Source organism: Mus caroli, chromosome 8, assembly GCF_900094665.2.
Source record: "Mus caroli chromosome 8, CAROLI_EIJ_v1.1, whole genome shotgun sequence".
In the NCBI taxonomy this organism is placed as follows: Eukaryota; Metazoa; Chordata; class Mammalia; order Rodentia; family Muridae; genus Mus; species Mus caroli.
Window position 1 is genome coordinate 109945228 of NC_034577.1, and position 17800 is coordinate 109963027.

Sequence of the window (17800 nt, forward strand, 5' to 3'; positions counted from 1 at the left end):
GGGTGTTCTCTTTTGATCATATGCCATGTAGAACAGAAAGGTTTCATAGGAATCTCTGAAGCTATAGACAAAGTCTTGACTGATGCATAATCCACCAAATAATTATGAGTTGCTAGATTGCTATAAAGTGGACAATCCAGAGAACCCTTTCCCATCCCGAGCATATATTAGATAGCCCTGACCCTCTGTTCCACTTGCTAGTTAAGCCAACTGGTTGGAAGCATATGGACAGAATGAAGCCACATGCTTTGGAAAGACATCTAGAAAACATACCAGGCCATTAGGAAATGTGTTTCCCTCCTTTCTGGCTCTTCCCTGTGAAGTCTACCCTAGAAAATGTCTCATTTCTGAAGAAAGAGGAACAAGTAGTCCTGAGCACATGTCCTCCAACCCCTGCCTTCTTTACCATTGAATTTGTAACAGAAGGAAGGAGCTGAGGTATATGTGTGCACTCATGTGTGTGTGTGTCCCCAGAGAAATGTGGCAATCTCAACATGTGCTGTCTACCCTTCTGCCCCAAAATGACTCTTTCCGAATTTGCACCATAAATAATTTCTCGATTTCACCAACTTCTGCAGATAAATATTTTATTATATCTTTAGAGGTTTTTGAGTTCTTAGGCCCAGCTGATTGAGAGCAGGGGACTTTAAATCTGCGCAGAGGCATGACCATCTTGGCGAGATGTGTTTTATTCTGTTTTATATTGAGTTTGAAAGACAAGTCATTTATGAAATGCTTATTAGGAATTCCACTTTCATCACGGACCCTCTCCATCAAAGCCAATGGAAGTACATTTTACTGAAAATCCTTTTTTACACCCACCATAAATTAGTAGAATGGACATTGGGAAGGACATTTTTAACCCAGGCCGGGAAAAAATATGTCACTGAGCCATGTGTTCTTCATACAAGGGATCAACATAGATCATTAGACCAAAGCTTGGGAACTGCTTCAACAGGGCTCTGCTTTGATTATGCATGACTGGGAGTCATACATGAGTGGAATTTACCACAATCCCACAGAGGTCTGGACATACAGTTGCCAAAACATTCCCTGCACCCAGGTATCCAGCACCCCTGTGTGTGCTCACCTAGTGCTCACCCAGAGGAGCTGGGGTGTGTAGGCACCAGGACTGAGATTATCCTCCTCTGATCAGCAGTTCCTAGTCCTCTGCCTTATTGTGAGAACCCATGGATGCTGAGCTGTATCCTCAGGGGCTGGACCACAATTTAAGTCTGAATTCCCAGCTCCGTGCTCTTCACTCTTCTCCTGAAATGACTTGTTCAGTCCTGCTGTCTGATTCATTGTGTATAACGCCTGTCGGTCCTCTGCCCTATAAAGCTCTTGTCTCATGCTTTCACTCTTTCCAGAAATTTGCTACTGTATCTGTTCATCTGTCTATCATCTATCATTTATCTACCCATCAATCTATTTAATCATTCATATATCATCTATCAATATTTATCTAATCTATATCTATCTATCTATCTACATATCTGTCTGTTTATCTATTCATCCATCATCTGTCAACAATCTATCCATCATCTGTATATTTATTTTCTATCTGTCTGTCTGTCTGTGTATCCACCTACCTACCTACCTATCTACCTACCTACCAGTCTATCTGGCTATCTGTCTGTCTGTCTGTCTGTCTGCCCACCTGCCTGCCTGCATGTCTGCCTCTCTGCCTACATACATAACTCCCCTGTTAGGCAATGAGTAGTTTTATTCCATGGATCAAATGTACCACCAGCTGGAGAATAGTAAGGAACTAGGAATCGGGGACTCTAAGATGCCCAGAAGCTCATTGCTCAAAAATTCTCCTTGAAATGAGCATCAGGGATTATTTCTTCATTCAGCTTCTACATATGCCTCTCCATTTGCATGTCTTTGAACTCTTCCCTCTGCTTAGACACATTCCCTTCATCCTCACTTCTTGTTTCTACATTTAGGCTCTACAGTCTGTTGAAACATGACATCACTGAATATTCTATGCCTGTACCAACCAAAATGGCAGCTGCCTACAGTAGGTAGCTAGCCATCGCTAGGGATACTGCTAGTGTAACTGAGGAAATGAAGTTTTGGGAGATCAATTTAATTTTAATCATGTGTATATGTGTTTGTGCAGATGAGAACAGGTGCTGGCAGAGACCACCAGAGGCAATCAAATCCCCTGGAGCTGCACTTACACAAAGCTGTGAGCCATCCAGTGTGGGTGCTAAGAAATGAACCCGGGTCCTGGATAAGAGCAGCAAGAATTCTTAACCCCTGAACCATCCAACCTTCCTAGCACCAGAGAACATTTTTTTATTATGAAATAAAATACTAAAATGTAGAATGACATAAGTGTAAATTTCACATTAGTGCCCACATACAAACACACACACATACATACACACACACACAAACACACATATACACATACATATATACACATAAACACACATATACATATATACACACATGCATACATACACACACATACACACAAAAACATATATATAAACACACATACACATGCCACATGTGTACACTTGCATGTGCACAAAGAATAGAGAATAACATTAATAGTCTTTATATTTAATCACATTGTAAGGAAATAATTTGAACCAGTGGGTCTCATTAGTATATGTGTCATGTACTTCTTTGCACTTGTTTAAAATGTGGCTCCCAGAGGAGTAAAACTCTGCTCATGTGTGGCCCTCGCTATTGAGTAGAACTGGTCCACAGCTCATTTCCAACATGGTAATCTTGTATATTTCTCACTTAGTCTCATTTATACTTTGTGTAGTCTCTGTGATAACATTTAGCCTATTTTGAGCAGCTGTGTCATCCCTTCTGCTCTTTCCTTACAGCCCTATTAAGCTGCTACATTTCACATGTGGTAGCCAGGCAGACCACCTAGCCCACAGTAGGCCCCTGGACATCCTTTGCCATAGCTATTCCTGAGTAGGTGAGCCTTGAGTAGATGCTGATTAATTAAAGTGATCAGATCCCAGTTTGTTGTTAGAATGGAATTAACAGACCATTATATGATCAGTCTGAATATTTTCAACAAATTTTAATTTTCTGCAGTGGTGCCGAGGCCACTAGCTAAATTGATTGGCAGTCAGCCATTTTATGTAGGGTCATAGCTGTACCCTTACCAGATTGCAATAGATTTTATTTATTTATGTTTTTTGATGGGCTCTCTGTGGTGTGTGTGTTGTAGGGAGTTAGAATTCTAAATGTATTCAAACTTAGGAAATGTATATTTAATACTCAGAACTTACACAACTCTGCGGAGTCAATTCTAATTTATTTTTGAAGTCTAATAAAAGCTATACCCACCGTTAACATGTGTTGCCCTCCTTCTGCAAAGCTTAATTAATGATAAAACATAATTGAGTTATTTTGATTCTCTGCCAAAAACATATACATGCAGAAATGACCTACATGATGTATACCCAGCCAATAAAGGCACCTGAGCCTGAGGGAGAAGAAGTATTTTAACCCTGAGTCCCTCACCTTTCCAGTTCTCAATTAGCGACATTCCCTGGGCTTTGCTCTTATGCACATTTGGTCTCAGACTACACTTATATTTAGTTATTTCTGGTCGTTAAAAACTTGAGCTATCACCCTAGACTTAAAGGTGCCAAGCAATTTTCTTATTTGACTACAATCTGCCACATCTAGCAGGGGTCAGAGTGAAGCCAAGCACAGCTTTCTCTTCTGTTCCCATAGTAACATGGTGATCAACATTATACCCCTTTCTCAGATGAGAAAGCTAGAATAGAAAGAGACTAAGTAACCTACCCAAGATGGCTCAGTGAAAGACAAGGTGGGGCTGCAAAGATCCAAAGCCAGGGCTCTTCACTGCCTAACACTGATCTACGCACTGTAAAAATGAGCATTTTGAGATTCCCAATGGGCTTTGCACACATAGTACACTGATGTGATTTCTTACTCAACTCAGTACTTGACCAAGAAATCAGCATTATGCTCTTATTGTATGGCTGAAGAAGCAGAGCCTCAGAAACACACTGTGAGACAGGGTCCGTTTATGGAATTCACTTGATCTCTTATAGAAGCCAAGTCTTTCATGTCACCACCTGCAGTGGACATCCTGGGACTCTGGAAGGATTTCAGAATAACATGGAATGGTTAAGGAGTTCACCCAACCGCATAGTATGGAAGCAGACAAACCAGGGCTGAAACAAACAAGGAAACAGAGTTCAGCATTCCTTACCAATGCAGGGATGGGATCTGCCTTCCCATTCTGTTCTCCCTTCATGTGCCAACTCATGCACTACCCTGTCTCCTGAACTCGGACAACCAGATTTACAGACATAATCAAGGGTTCCACAACTCAAAGGCTTGAAGCCTTGGGTAGCACCATCCTGGGAAGCTGCCCTCAGCAGGAAGCCTTGATCAGGAATACTTTTTACTTCCTTGATGGAAATACTTTCATGGTGGCCACATTAACTTAAACTATGGAGATTGCTAACATAAACTGTGGTTAAAGATCTTACTAAGTTGGTTCCAGTGTGAAGAAGGTGCTAAAGGGCACAGTGGTGCCAGAGAAACTAACCTTGAGTGGAGCTTCAAGCTCAGGGAACTGTCTGAGCCTACCCTGACCCTTCGACCTATTCACCAGCCATTTCTAGACTGAGGAAAAGAAACCCAAAGCCCACTGTGTGGTGCTCACACACACACATATTAGTGTGATCTGTTTAAAAATTTATTTTCTATGCATATGTGATCACTTATGGTCATATCTACCTTCATCTTACCACTCCAGCTCCCTCTTGACCTGCCCAACACATCTACCTCCCAAGTTCATGTCCTCCTCTTTAGGGTTTCAATAACAGACTAAGTCTAATTAATGTTATGCTTATGTGTCCAGGTGTGGGGCCACCCACTGGAGCACAGGCAACCCACCAATGGCCATACCATTGAAGAGGAATGATCCTCTCCCCAACCCCCAGCAGGCATCAACTGCCAGTCACTCCTCAAGTTAGAAGGTGGGGCCTCCTGAGAATCTCTCCCAACTATACTGGCAGTTTAATTGGCTTGGTCTTCTGCACAGGTCATGTGCAGATAACCACAGCTGCTGTGAGTTTGTGAGTGTAATAGCCATGACATGCCCAGAAGACAGTACTGAATGGCACTCTTGCCCATTCTCCAGCATTGAATGGCTAGCTTGTGGGTACTCCGGCTCTGTGTTTTCTTTCTACCTTCCCTGTCTCAGTGTTTTCTGAGCCAAAGTGATGGGGCAGGAGGGATGGTGATCGAGTTGTTTCACAGTCATTTGCTCTCAGCACCTTGACTGCTTAGGTCTTTGTTGCTGACTACTGTCCACTGCAAAAAAAAAGCTCCCGGACCAAAGTTGGGAGCAGCCCATGGATAGGGGAACAAGCATGAATATTCAGAAGTCAGTTCGGCAATATGAACCCGGGCAAAATGACAATAGTAGGTTCTACCCTGGCACCTATGACATCCCAGCATGGTCACATAGCCAGTAAGGAATATGAGTATAGCACAAACCCATCCTTCTTCAGCTCCACTGTACTTGGGCTTTACAGAGAAATCCCCTGAGTAAGTAAGTGTCCTCAGCTTGAGACTTTCTGTGACCATTGTCTTGATTCTCTCAGGTAGATGAGGAAAGAAGAGGTAAACTCTCATCTCGGTGAGAAGAAAGGATGGTAATTTCAAAACCGTGTCTTTGATGTAGGTATTGGCTAGGGGTCATGCCTCAGTTTAGCAAATGGGTCACGAGTCAAGATACTCAGAAGGGATCTCCATGCCGGATGATGAAAGCCATCTCCTTGTGTTCTCAACATCTCTGCAGATAGCCCTGTTCTCCCAAAGGGAACCATGAAGGACTATACAATCCAAAAATATCAACTGCCCATGTTTGCTCTATAGTGAGGCCATAGCTGACTCAAGGGTAGGGGCTGTGAAGAAGTGAGGCCTGGAACATAGTGGAGATCAATAGTCCCTCTCTAATCACATCTCTGAGAAGGGTAGTGGCAGCCGGATGGGGGCAGAAACAGGGATGCAGAAGTTCCTGGGAAGATGGGAGGGGCTGTGTGAAGAACCTCTTTATTTCTTTGCCCTGGATTTCAAAGATATGATGTGAGGTGGAGGTCACTAGAGACAATGCTTCTTGGTACCTGGATTTAGGCCACCTCTATATGCAGTAATGAAAGAAACTCAAAGTCCCTCTATCGTAAGGCTCCCTGTTCCCATCAATGGAAGCCTTGCTGAACGTGCTATATCAGATGACTTAAATGAAACCTTCAGGTTATACCTCATGTGAATGCAAACATTTTCCTTAGGCTGAAAGCTTAGCCACCCTTCTCATCCAGCCAAAAATATGCATGGAGAAACTGCTGTGTGTAAGACAGTACAATGGCTAGGATGACGATTCTCCTTCGGAAAGCCCCCATTCCAGAGGACAGACCAACTTGTCCACAGACAGACAAGTACCTGGGAGGGATCAAGGGAGCTTGAGGAGCCAGGCTGCCAGAGGAAGTAGCTCAAGAGAAGCTTCCCGAATGGTACATTGCAGTGGGCAAGGGAAAGCTAGGATGGGTGGAAAGTTCTCAAGGTGGCAGGAGGCATGTGGTCCACCTTGGCAAAAGATGGGGCTTTTCATCTAGAGAGCTGAGGCCAACTTGATGCAGCTGGGAAGCAAGGAAGAACCGGTCAGTAAAAGCATTCAAGAGATAATCAAGACCTAGGAGCCAGAGTTATAAAAGTGATGCCAGAGTCTGGATTTCATTCTCCAGGTGGCAGAAGGTAAATTATGAGCCCATAGGGTCAGACTGGCAAGCTACAGGATAAGATTGGCACGTTAGGGCGATGACTATGATTTGTTGCCAGGGGTAACACCTAAAGGATGAAAACAGAAAGCCAAGGAGATTAGGATGGAGGATGGGACATTGACTGGGTGGACTACATAGGGCTCCTTGAAAGAAAGAGGTGGAAACTGGAGAGAAGATGCCAGATTGCTACATCCACTCCAATAGTAACACGCACAACAGGCCCCAACTATATATATATAACATATAGCTAAGTTAGATTCTTCACCCGTCCTAGTCAGTCCTTGATCTGACCCTGGGCATGGATAGCTAAGTCACTGCCCTACACAGGAATTTACAATTATCTAGAAAGAAGGAAGTTTGTGATCTAAGGAGGAACCAGAGTAGATACTTAGAACTATAGTTAGCTGAGTTACACCCATACACAGGAATTTACAATGGCCTAGGGGAAGGTGGACTATACAATAGACTAGAGTAGGAACTATGGCAAGGGCACAAAGCCCTTCCCCCTGACTTCTAAGATTAAGCTGACCTTAGGTGGGGCTACTTTTGATTCTGAGTTAGTTCCTGCCAGTTCTTCCCTGTTCGCATTCCTCTGTTTTGCCTAAGAACCCGGTAACCCTATTGTACCTTGCCGGTGTGTCACCTAACTTCCCTATTTTCTTCTGTATAAAAAGTTTGATGCTCGACTTGACAAATTACATTCAGATCCACACTCCCTTGTGTCAAGTCTGTTTGTCACCCCACTTTCACCGACTCCTTTGCCCACCTACAACCAGAAACCATTCTGCACAGATAGGAGACACAGAAGGGGTAAGTCTGCGGCACCAGATTGCATGGATGGGTAAGTCTAGAGATAAGATGCCAAATGGCATGGATAGGTAAGTCTAGAGAGAAGATGCTAGATGGCATGGATGGGTAAGTAGATTGTGGGCCAGAGGAAATACTAGGCTTTGCATTGGTTGCTAACATCACGGCTCTACGGGCAGCTGAAGAGTTGCCTTCAGAGGTGTTTGGGTGGAGCCAGTACTTGTCTGTGGAATGAGACCAGAGCATCTGCTTTACCTACCCCCTGAAGGATCTCTCTGTGGAGCCGTCAGTGGCCACCTATCTCCCCCAGGGAAGGCAGATCCATATGTGTGGTGTGTGTTATTGAGAAGCAGATGATCAAGTTGGCTGGAGTTCATGTTCATTTAATGGATGTATAGAGAACCAGAAGCAAGCTTAGAGCAACACTTGAGTGCCCCCACATCCCTGCTCTGTATCTCTCCAGGTTCTTACAAGCCCTGGCACAGTCTGTACCTTGTGGTGTTCTTTAATCCTTCCTTATAGTAATTTTGAAATACTTTTTTCTGCCAAGTCAGAAATACAGAACAGCTGTGCTCAGTGTTGGCCTTCTAGCCTCAAATTCTAAGTCCATTTCTTCTTAGTAATTTCTCTTTTGAATGCCGGTGTTTGGCTAGGCATTAGTCTACACAATTCACATGGACTGCGTTGCTCAAATTTTAGTTCATTTATTTGACAACTTGAAAAATCCTTGTAAGTGCTGCTTTTATTTTGCTATTTGCATGGATAAAGCACTCCTAACATGACGCGGAGCAAGTCCGACTTTGCTTTTTTTTTTTTTTAATGTTTCTCTCCTTCTTAGTAATACATGTTCATCACAGAAACCTGATTGAAATACATATATTTTAAAATAATATCTACACCCAAGGTACCATCCTTCCTGCCTTTCAGTGATATTCTCCAAAGCCATTCTGGAGTTCTGGGACACCTTAAAGGAGAGTCCACTGTAGGATGTGTGGGTACATATGCTCCCCGGTAATATAGAAAATCCCGTTTGGTGCACCCTTTTCCAACAGAGCTTATAATAGACAACGAATGATTGTAAACCTCTTGCAGTCCCCACTAAGAGATGTTCAGTGGGTTCCCTTTAGCATTGCCCCACTGCAAATCATATGGCCCTATGGCATTTGTAAATCTTTGTATGAGGGAATGCAGAGATGGCTCAGTCGTTAAGCACTGGCTGCTCTTCCAGAGGATCTAGGTTTGTTTCATGTCACCCACATGGTGGCTCACAAGTACATGTGACTCTAGTTCCAGGGAACCTTTTGAGGGCACTAGGCGTACATATGGTGCACAGACATTCATTCACACAATTAGGATACAGTGGTGAAAGGTACCTTGAGGGGTCGACGCCAAGGAACACCACAAAGTCACACCATGCAACAGATCTAGTGCAAGAGGTTTATTGGGGAAGAGGGAAGAGCAAAAGGCCACCTCAGAATATGGACATATGAGAGGGGAGAGGGGAAGAGAGGGAGAGAGAGAGTGAGAAAGGGAGGGAGGGAGGAAGGGAGGGAAAGAGACAGGGAGGGAGGGAGGGAGAGAGAGAGAGAGAGAGAGAGAGAGAGAGAGAGAGAGAGAGAGAGAGAGAGAATGAGAATGCTATAATGACCAGAGGGACATTTTAAATAGTGCATGTGTTGCTGCACATGCAACTTGTAGGAACGGGAATTGCAGTGCAAATGATGGCATGGGTGATGACGTAAGCTCCTGCCACAAAGTCCCTGAAAGGCAGGCTGGCAAGGTGCCACATTTATAGCACATGGTAAATAGTCATACATATAAAATAAATAAATCCAAAGCAAATGAAATCTTAGCATGTACACATAGGCAAGTATGTGTGCATGTGTGTATAATGAACAAAAAGTATCAATATATATGTATGTATAATGTTTGCATACATGTCTTTATGTGTGTTACTATATTCCATATAATCCTTAAGCTTGCACCCAGTCAAGAAATGTGTTAACAGCAAATGTTAGCAAACCCAAAAACCTCAACTCCACTGCACTCCTGCTCCTGCAGCCCTGCTTCTATCTGGACCACTAGCTCTCCATCTCTAGGTGGGACCCCTATGATCTCATCATGCGGTGCAACTCCTACTTGGGCAGTGTAGCCTCAGACTTGATAATAATAAAACCATGTGGCTCTCTGAAGAGTAGCTTCTTATCCATTCCTGAGAAGATAAAGGGATCCACTGGAAATCTTTCCATTTTGCCCAGGGTTTCTCTATCCTCCTCACGTGTATTCACCTCATTTGCTATGTTTCCTTACAAGGACTAAGGATTGTCCTTTATGAGAAGGGCACTGGGTCATTGGGTCACTGGGCATTCTATGTGTATCCTATTGCTAATTCCCCAACTACCATTTTAAAAATCGGTTAATAAAATACAGCACATAGATGCAGATTATGAAATCAGAGGAATAAAATACAATGGGGGTTTATAGACAGAATACAATGTAATTATTACTTCGATCATGAAATAAGACATAACTACCCTCCCCCAATGCCTCCGCATGTCCCCTTCCAGGAGTGAGCTCCAATCTTCCAGGAATAACTAACCCTGAAATCTAAGACTGCCAAAGAGTGTCCTTGTTTAGTCCAAACCACACAGAGACTCTGGAACACGTGGGTTTGGACCTAGCCTTTGTCAGTGTGTTCCTGACATCACTCCAGACTGTGAGATGCACCTGCAGAATCAGATCTACAGGATCCCATTTTCTGAACCTTCTCATTGCCCTTTCTTCTGAGAAGGACTTGGCTCCTTTCCAGTTTTTAGTGACTACAAATTGTGCTGCTATTAAAAACTCTTGGGCATACCTTTGAGGGAGTGTATCCGCACATTTCAGCTGGGAACCAACCTTACTGTGAAACTGTGAGGTCAGCTTTAGTAGATTCCACCACAAAATAACAATTATAGAGTGGGTGTAAAGACACTGAAATTTAAATTCATCATTTATATATACTCCGCAATACATCACGTTAGTTAGAGAAGTAGAATGTTTAATTCTTAGAGAAAATTCTACCTGGGAACTTAAGCTGTCCACATAAGCCAAGTAGGAGTCTTCAAAGCCTGACAGATATATCATCAAGATGTATAGAGCTGTCACCATGGTGTCAATCTATAGTTAGTCTGGGGGGACAAACCTTACCTAGGGAACGGGCTCTAATATAAACTCCCTCATTTTACTCTTACCCTGAGGATGAACTCCTAAGTCAGTTGCCATTTACTGGCCTGAGTTGAGGTCATGTCCTTGTCCCCACCAGACTTTCATTTAATGTTATTTCGCAAACCATGGAATAAAACATAGAATTGAGTTGAAGGTATTTCGAACAAAGACTCTTTTGAGTTTCCTTAATTATGACGTCCTTAATACATATCACACCTTAGAAACGCTTGTTTTTCAACTCTCTTCTGTGGTGAGAGATTAATTCATACCCCTATTCTGTTCTTTGTTGGGTGGACTCACAAGAATAATTACAGCTAATGATTAAAGACTCATCCATGGTGAAACCCTGTGGAGACAGATTGGTTATTTACATCCAAGCTTACCGTGCCTTCCCAGTGTTCAACAGTGGTAGCATCCAATCACAGCCTTCCTTTCTCTATTGGGCCACTGCCATCCCAACTTCCATTGCCTCATGGAAATGTTACTAAGTAGCCATTGTTTAAAAACTGCTAAGATACAGGCATGGTTCTCTCTCTCTCTCTCTCTCTCTCTCTCTCTCTCTCTCACACACACACACACACACACACACACACACACCTAAAGAATACATCAAAATGTTTTCTCCTTTCTCTTCTTTCCACTTCCTGGAAATGAGGTCATCTAGGATTCATAATGTCAAGGAAACCCAGCAATGTGTTCTCTTGAGATAAAAGGAGGAATATGTTATAGGGAGTGTGGCCAATGGTATTAGGCTGCTGAGTTCTAGCTGTTAAACACACAAGTCCTATTCCACCCTCAATGCACATCCCCGACAAACCACTAAGTCTCTGGGGAAGCCCCTATTCCTCTTTTGATATATTCTACAGGTGTGTTCTTCCTAACCATGTCGGTGACTTAATTTTTCATGATGTCTGCGGTTTCAACAAGATAGGCGGTGGTTTTCTAGGCTCATTCCCATCCCATTCAGCTGGCACTTGCCTTTCTGAGCCATTGTGGAGCTGGGAATGGCTACCTGGGGCACAGGGCCTTCCCTGGGTCAGCTTTAAGGATGAGCTTAGCCCAACACAAATGACCTCAGAAGGCTCATAGTCTCTTTACCAAGATCAATTTTATGCCTCCATGTCTGTATTGCTTGTGGCAGTGTTCTGAGAGGGAGAAACTATCTTAGGAGCCCATCCAAAGGCCCTAAGTACCCTCCTGACTAGAGTACTCCTGAGGGACCAGCTTTCTGAGTGAAAAAGAGCTCACTCTGTGACTGTGAGTGTTTCACTTGTACAGCTAACTACTTTGGGGAAAGCAGCCTCTACAAGCCAAAGAAGCTGTCTATGGGGGCCATTTCCACATTGCTCAAGTAGTCCCTTTCTTTGGACTTTTATCTATTTAGCTAATTGAGTATCCTTTAGGTCTAAGCCAGAACATCTCCCCTTTGGGGAAGGGTTCCTTGACTCTCCACACTAGGTCATGGCCTTTCTCATGTATATCCATGTCTCTATGCCTCTACAGAGCTTGGACCCCACTGGAAGTCAAGAAAAGGCTACTGGTTGATTGTCTGATGACGTCTTCCCTACTATGCAACAAAGCCAAAGCTGGCAGACAAACACTCACACGTTGTCCTTAGCTTCGATATATCTGGCAGACAAAGCTCTCTTGATCAATATTTGTTAGACAGGTGGACTGATAGATGGATGGGTGAGTGGACAGATGGATAGATGCAGTAGATTGGTGGGTGGGTGGGTAGATGATGGATAGATGGACAGATGAACAGATGGGTACATGGATGAATAAATGGATGGACAGATGGACAGGTGGGTGGTTGTGGGTGAATGGATGGATGGGCAGGTGGAAAAGTGGATAGATGAATAAATAGATGGATGGGTGGGTGAGTGGATGAAAGGAAGGGTGGATGGATGGATGGACGGATGGATGGATGGATGAATGGTCAAAAGGTTTAATTCTAGTAATCTCTATGTAATGTGGTAAAAGTTAAAAACACATGTCTTGAACAAACCTACTTGAGTGAACAGATACTGTATATACCATTCTGTTATATGCAGAAGAGATATATTTATTTGTAAATTAATAAAAGTATTTTCCTTTGTGACATCACTTGCTGTTAAATAAATGAAGACAGATTTTTATAGAAGAAAGAGCATATTTAAGAAATTGTCAGACAATTAACTGTAACGCATGCAAATGCATATCTGTCATCTTATATAATTTCTCATTATGTAACCAGTTATGTAAAGCACGGCTTGTGTTATAGGGTGAACTTTCTGTATTTAGCTCTGTGGAAAGAACGGTATCTCGTAGGTCAATATTCCAGGTAACCGAAGCAAAAATGATTTAGCAAGAACAAGCTCCTTCGATGCCAGTATTTTATGTAAAATTTGGTGTTCTAGTTTCCTATCCTAGGCCCCTGCCTTAAAGAAAACTGAGATGCTATTTGCTAATGGAAACACAGAGCTTCCTTTACCTTGCCAGCCATCAAGATGGAATTATCTAGAATACCCAGGCATGTGGAGTGTGTTCAGAGACCCTGAACCTTAGGTACTTCTTGCCCTTGTATTCTTTTGACACATTCCAATCTCCTTCTCCATGTCCAGCCTTTGTCAGCTGACAGTCACCTTTGAGGTCCCTCTGCCTACCTCTCATATGACTAATTGGTCATTAGAATTTCCTGCTTTCAGTTGTTGCAGTCTGGGAATGGCTCACCCATGCACATCCCCACATGACTGGATGAAACCAATGTACCCATGACTTCTATCACACTTAGTGGCAAGGGGCTTAACTCTTGGTCTCTTGCAAACTACAAGGTCCCACTCCTCAGTATATGCAGCAAAGCTAGTTCTACCCATCTTCCAGGATGAAGGAAGTTGGGCAAGACAGTATCACCTGACCTGTTATTTTATCTGGCATTTGCAAGTGCTCAGTCAAGGTGTTCTTCTCTGCCTTCCTCCTCTTCCTAGCTGGGCCCAGCTTGGCTACAAAGGGACAAGTGATTCTGAAGGTTTTTATCTACAAGGAGGTGGCATTGCCTTTTTTGTCTGGGCTTTCAAGACCTCCTTTGTCCTAAAGTCACACTCTTCCAAAGATCCAATGTTTCCATGGGTACAAACTCACCTGAGATGCCACTGTTTTCACACAGGGTAGTCACTGCACAGAGCTTGATCCAGAGAGGATACTACTCCAGTTTTTAAACGTCTAACAACTGTGTGTGTGTGTGTGTGTGTACATATATGTGTATGTATGTATGTGTGTGTGTATATACATATATATATATATGTATACATATATACATATATGTGTGTGTGTGTCTGTGTGTATGTCACTTCCCTTGAGGAGCAATTAGCTGTGGAGTGAATAAAACACAGGTACCATGGTGCAGTAGACTAAAGCTGTTCTCTTAGTGTAAGAGACACTACAAGGCTTCCGACAGAATAAATTCCTGTCTCCTAAAGATATTTAATTGTCCCATGCCCAGGTCCGACAGAAAGAGATACATTGAGATCAGCTTGTCTACCTTTTAGAAAGGTGCTCAGGGCTAAATTTCCCTAGGAAAGAAATATTGTTTCTAATTTCAGTTGCCAGAAAGCCTTCATTTTCTGGGCTGGAGAGCCTGCACTCGCACTCCTGTGAACAGAAGGCTCCATCCTCCCAGTACCTACCTTTCCTGGTTTTGTAGAATTTGAGTAGAAATGTATTTTTCCTCATCACACCTGGTGGCCCCCAAGGCTGTTGTCCCAGCATCACCCAAGTAATTCACGCACATCTGGGTCCTCATGCAGCCTCAGCAACATTGTAGGATGTGATTTCATACAAGCTGGAGGCTCGTGTGCAAATGTGGACAGAAGCCACCGACACGGGACTCACCATGGCAGTCTTGCTTCTTGGCCTCCCTGACCTAAGCTTGGGACCGGCATTCAGTCATCGGTCCCTGTCCATATGTTGCTTCTCCAGTTTATTTGTCCACATGAAGGGAGATGAAGCTCAAAGCAGCAGGGCAGCCGGCCCTGCTTTAATTACAGTGATGAGCTATTTGTCAGGGCGCCATGAGCCGCAGTGCTGGCCTGTTCTCCCGCAGACCCAGAGCAGGGGCACCGCCAACTCCCCAGTCAGCCGCCCATCACAGGGACTCGTACAGTCACATCAGGTTTGATCTTTATTGTTTGAAGGCTAACAATTATGACTCCACTGGGCCAATGAAAAAGAAGGCAAGCAAAAAAAAAAAAAAAAATCCTTATCAGAGAGGATGTGAGAATGAAGCTAGGGACTTCTGGGTGAAGTTGTCATGCTCATGTATTCCTGGCCTGTCACAATGTTGTTGTCATCGTTATGAGGAATGGGGCAGTCATTATTTTTGTACTGGTTTAATTGTCCATTGGGCACTAAGGGCCATGTCAACACAGCTCAGAAGCACAAACAAGCATACACTTCAGCTCTGCCTCTGCCTCTGCCTTGTTCATTTTTGTGTATTTTGCTTTGTTTCTTGAGAAGTATCACAGACAGAAAATATTGTCCTGGACCTCTGACTCTTAGACTCTGTCCTGTCCCTCCCTTCTCATATTCTACCTGTCACTCACCCTGAACACAACCCGAGCCCTCACCAGGACTCCTGCGGGATGCCACCAGAGATGGGAGCTGACAGCCAGTCCCTACTTTCCATCTCAACTCCTCTCAGAACTACAATATCCACTGCCCAAATTCTCCTCCTCCCCCTCCTCCTTCTCCTCTCCCTCCTCTTCTTCTTTTTCTTGCCTTGGTTTTTTTAATGATGCACTGGGTCTATAGTGCTTCCCTTGTGCGCATGGATAGAGGGCCAGCTATGGGAACTGGGAAAACCTAGGTTAAGCCACACCGCTGAAGAAGACTGATCCTCTCTCCGCAGCAGACATTACTTCACTCCTCAGCCTCGGCTGGAGCCTGGGTACCCTTCCCAGTCTGTGCTGGAGTAGTCACAGGATGGAGTTGGTGCAAGCAACCATAGGTGCTGTGAGTTCATGAGTGCCCCAGCTATGCCATGTATGGAACACAGCATTCCAGGGACTCATCCAACCCATGCCTCGTAATTCTTTCCATCCCCACGTCTGTGGTACTCCCTGAGTCTCGGGTGCTGTCCCATCCAAGACTGGAGGACTCCAAAGATATTCATTCTCTGCATTGAACAGATGTGCATCTCTGGATTGCCTGGCTTGGCTGCATAAAGAGCTTCTGTGGCAAGGGGCAAGAGCTGTACTACTCTAGGGGCATAAGGACAAGTATTTAGAAGGCAGCTCAGTGCTAGCGGTGAACACGTTGAGCAGGTGTGAAGGTCACTCTCGAAAGCTCGAAAGCTCAAAGATAGATTTGCCCTTGTACTCCTAATATTTATCCTCAAAGACACTGTTTGGATCATTCAAAAATATTTATTCATTCTAAGTGTCCTGCTAAGCCTCACTTTACACTATGAAGTTCACACACACACACACACACACACACACACACACACACACACACTTTTGTACAATAATAGCCTGAAGAAAATCTTATTCCTCTCATCATCTGAAATTAAGGTAATTGAAAACCTCTACTGAAGAGTGGACCCCAAATGTATCAGAAAATTAATTCAATTATAAATAACAAGAATCGACCATTCTTGAATGCTCGCGAAGCTCAGAATCGTAGTTAAGCATTTAAGGAATATGTCCTTATCTTGTTACTATGGCTACAGGTTACTCCGAGATACAGTGGTCCTGCGGTTAACAATGAGATTACATTATTTCCTCTCTGTATTGAAATATTCAGCAACTAATTTCCTGGAGCTTCATAATAAATCACATTAATGACCTAAGAGGTGGAAATCAAGGTGGTGAGACCCTCTCCATGCTTTAGGGTTACCCAACGAGGCAGAAGGTACACATTTATATTCATTCAACCTGGAAGGACAAGGGGGCGTTTGATGAGAAAAACACAGCAATGGCACCTCACAGGGAGGGGCTGACTACACCCACAAATGTTTAATAGCACGTGTCCTTTAGGTCTAGGATAGGGTCACAACCACGAGAAAACTAGATATGTGTGTGTGTGGATGTGATCCGGACGGAATTTATTTGCACAAGTTATTAGTAGCTCCCTTTTGGGTCTAGGCATACCTATACTCTTTTCTTTGTCTACTGAAATTACCATGGCTTTCTGTGGATCACCAAACATTCAGAGCAGAAGAAAGAATTAGGAAAGTGTGTGCCATTGGCTTCTGAAATCCTATCCATGGCTTCCAGTCTCCCATGTGGACCCCTAAAGACACCAAACACTGGTAAGGGTGGTGCACTGTGCATGGGTCATGACAGCTTCCACTATATAGTAGATGCATGGTATTGCAGATCTGTAGTTGGCAAGTTGGCAATCCTGGGTTAGCAGTGTTGAAGTCAGCCATGACAGGTCTATTCATGTAACAGAAACAGAATGTACAAGAAAGCAGATGCCCTGTCACTACAAAGCTGGCACCCCATTGGCCACCAGTGGTGATTTGAGTTTGTGCCTTCATGTGCTGTAAATTCTTCCTTCACTTTGTGTGTCTGTGTTCCTCTATGAACCCCACATGTCTAGGAAATTGACCATTGCCTGTACTGATAAAGAGGCAGTTTAGACAACAATAATCTGTGGGCTTCTGTCCCTCTCCCTTCCTCATCCCCTCCCACCTAGACCTTTTCCAGACGCTCTAACCAGTCCCCTGGGTGACTCTTGATCCACCTCAATGTGATCTCCAAGCAGCAGCTGGGGTGGTCTTCTGAATATGTGAGTTACTTGAAAAACAGAAGAAAAGAAATGGAAAAGAATCAAGTCTGAAATCACTTAAATTAAAAATAAGGAAGCAGGGTTTGGAGAGATGGCTAAGTGGTTAAGAGCACACCAGTCTTCCAAGGGGCCTGGATTTGAAACCTAAGATGACACCTCACAGTTGCCCCAGCCCCAGCCCCAGCCCCAGCCCCAGCCCCAGCCCC

The 17800-nt window shown here is 43.8% G+C and overlaps 1 protein-coding gene across 1 annotated transcript in view; it reads left to right on the plus strand.

Moving 5' to 3' along the window:
* The window catches only part of Cdh13 (cadherin 13), a 1030912-nt gene that overhangs the window by 485216 nt on the left and 527896 nt on the right, over positions 1–17800 (plus strand). The window lies entirely within an intron of this gene.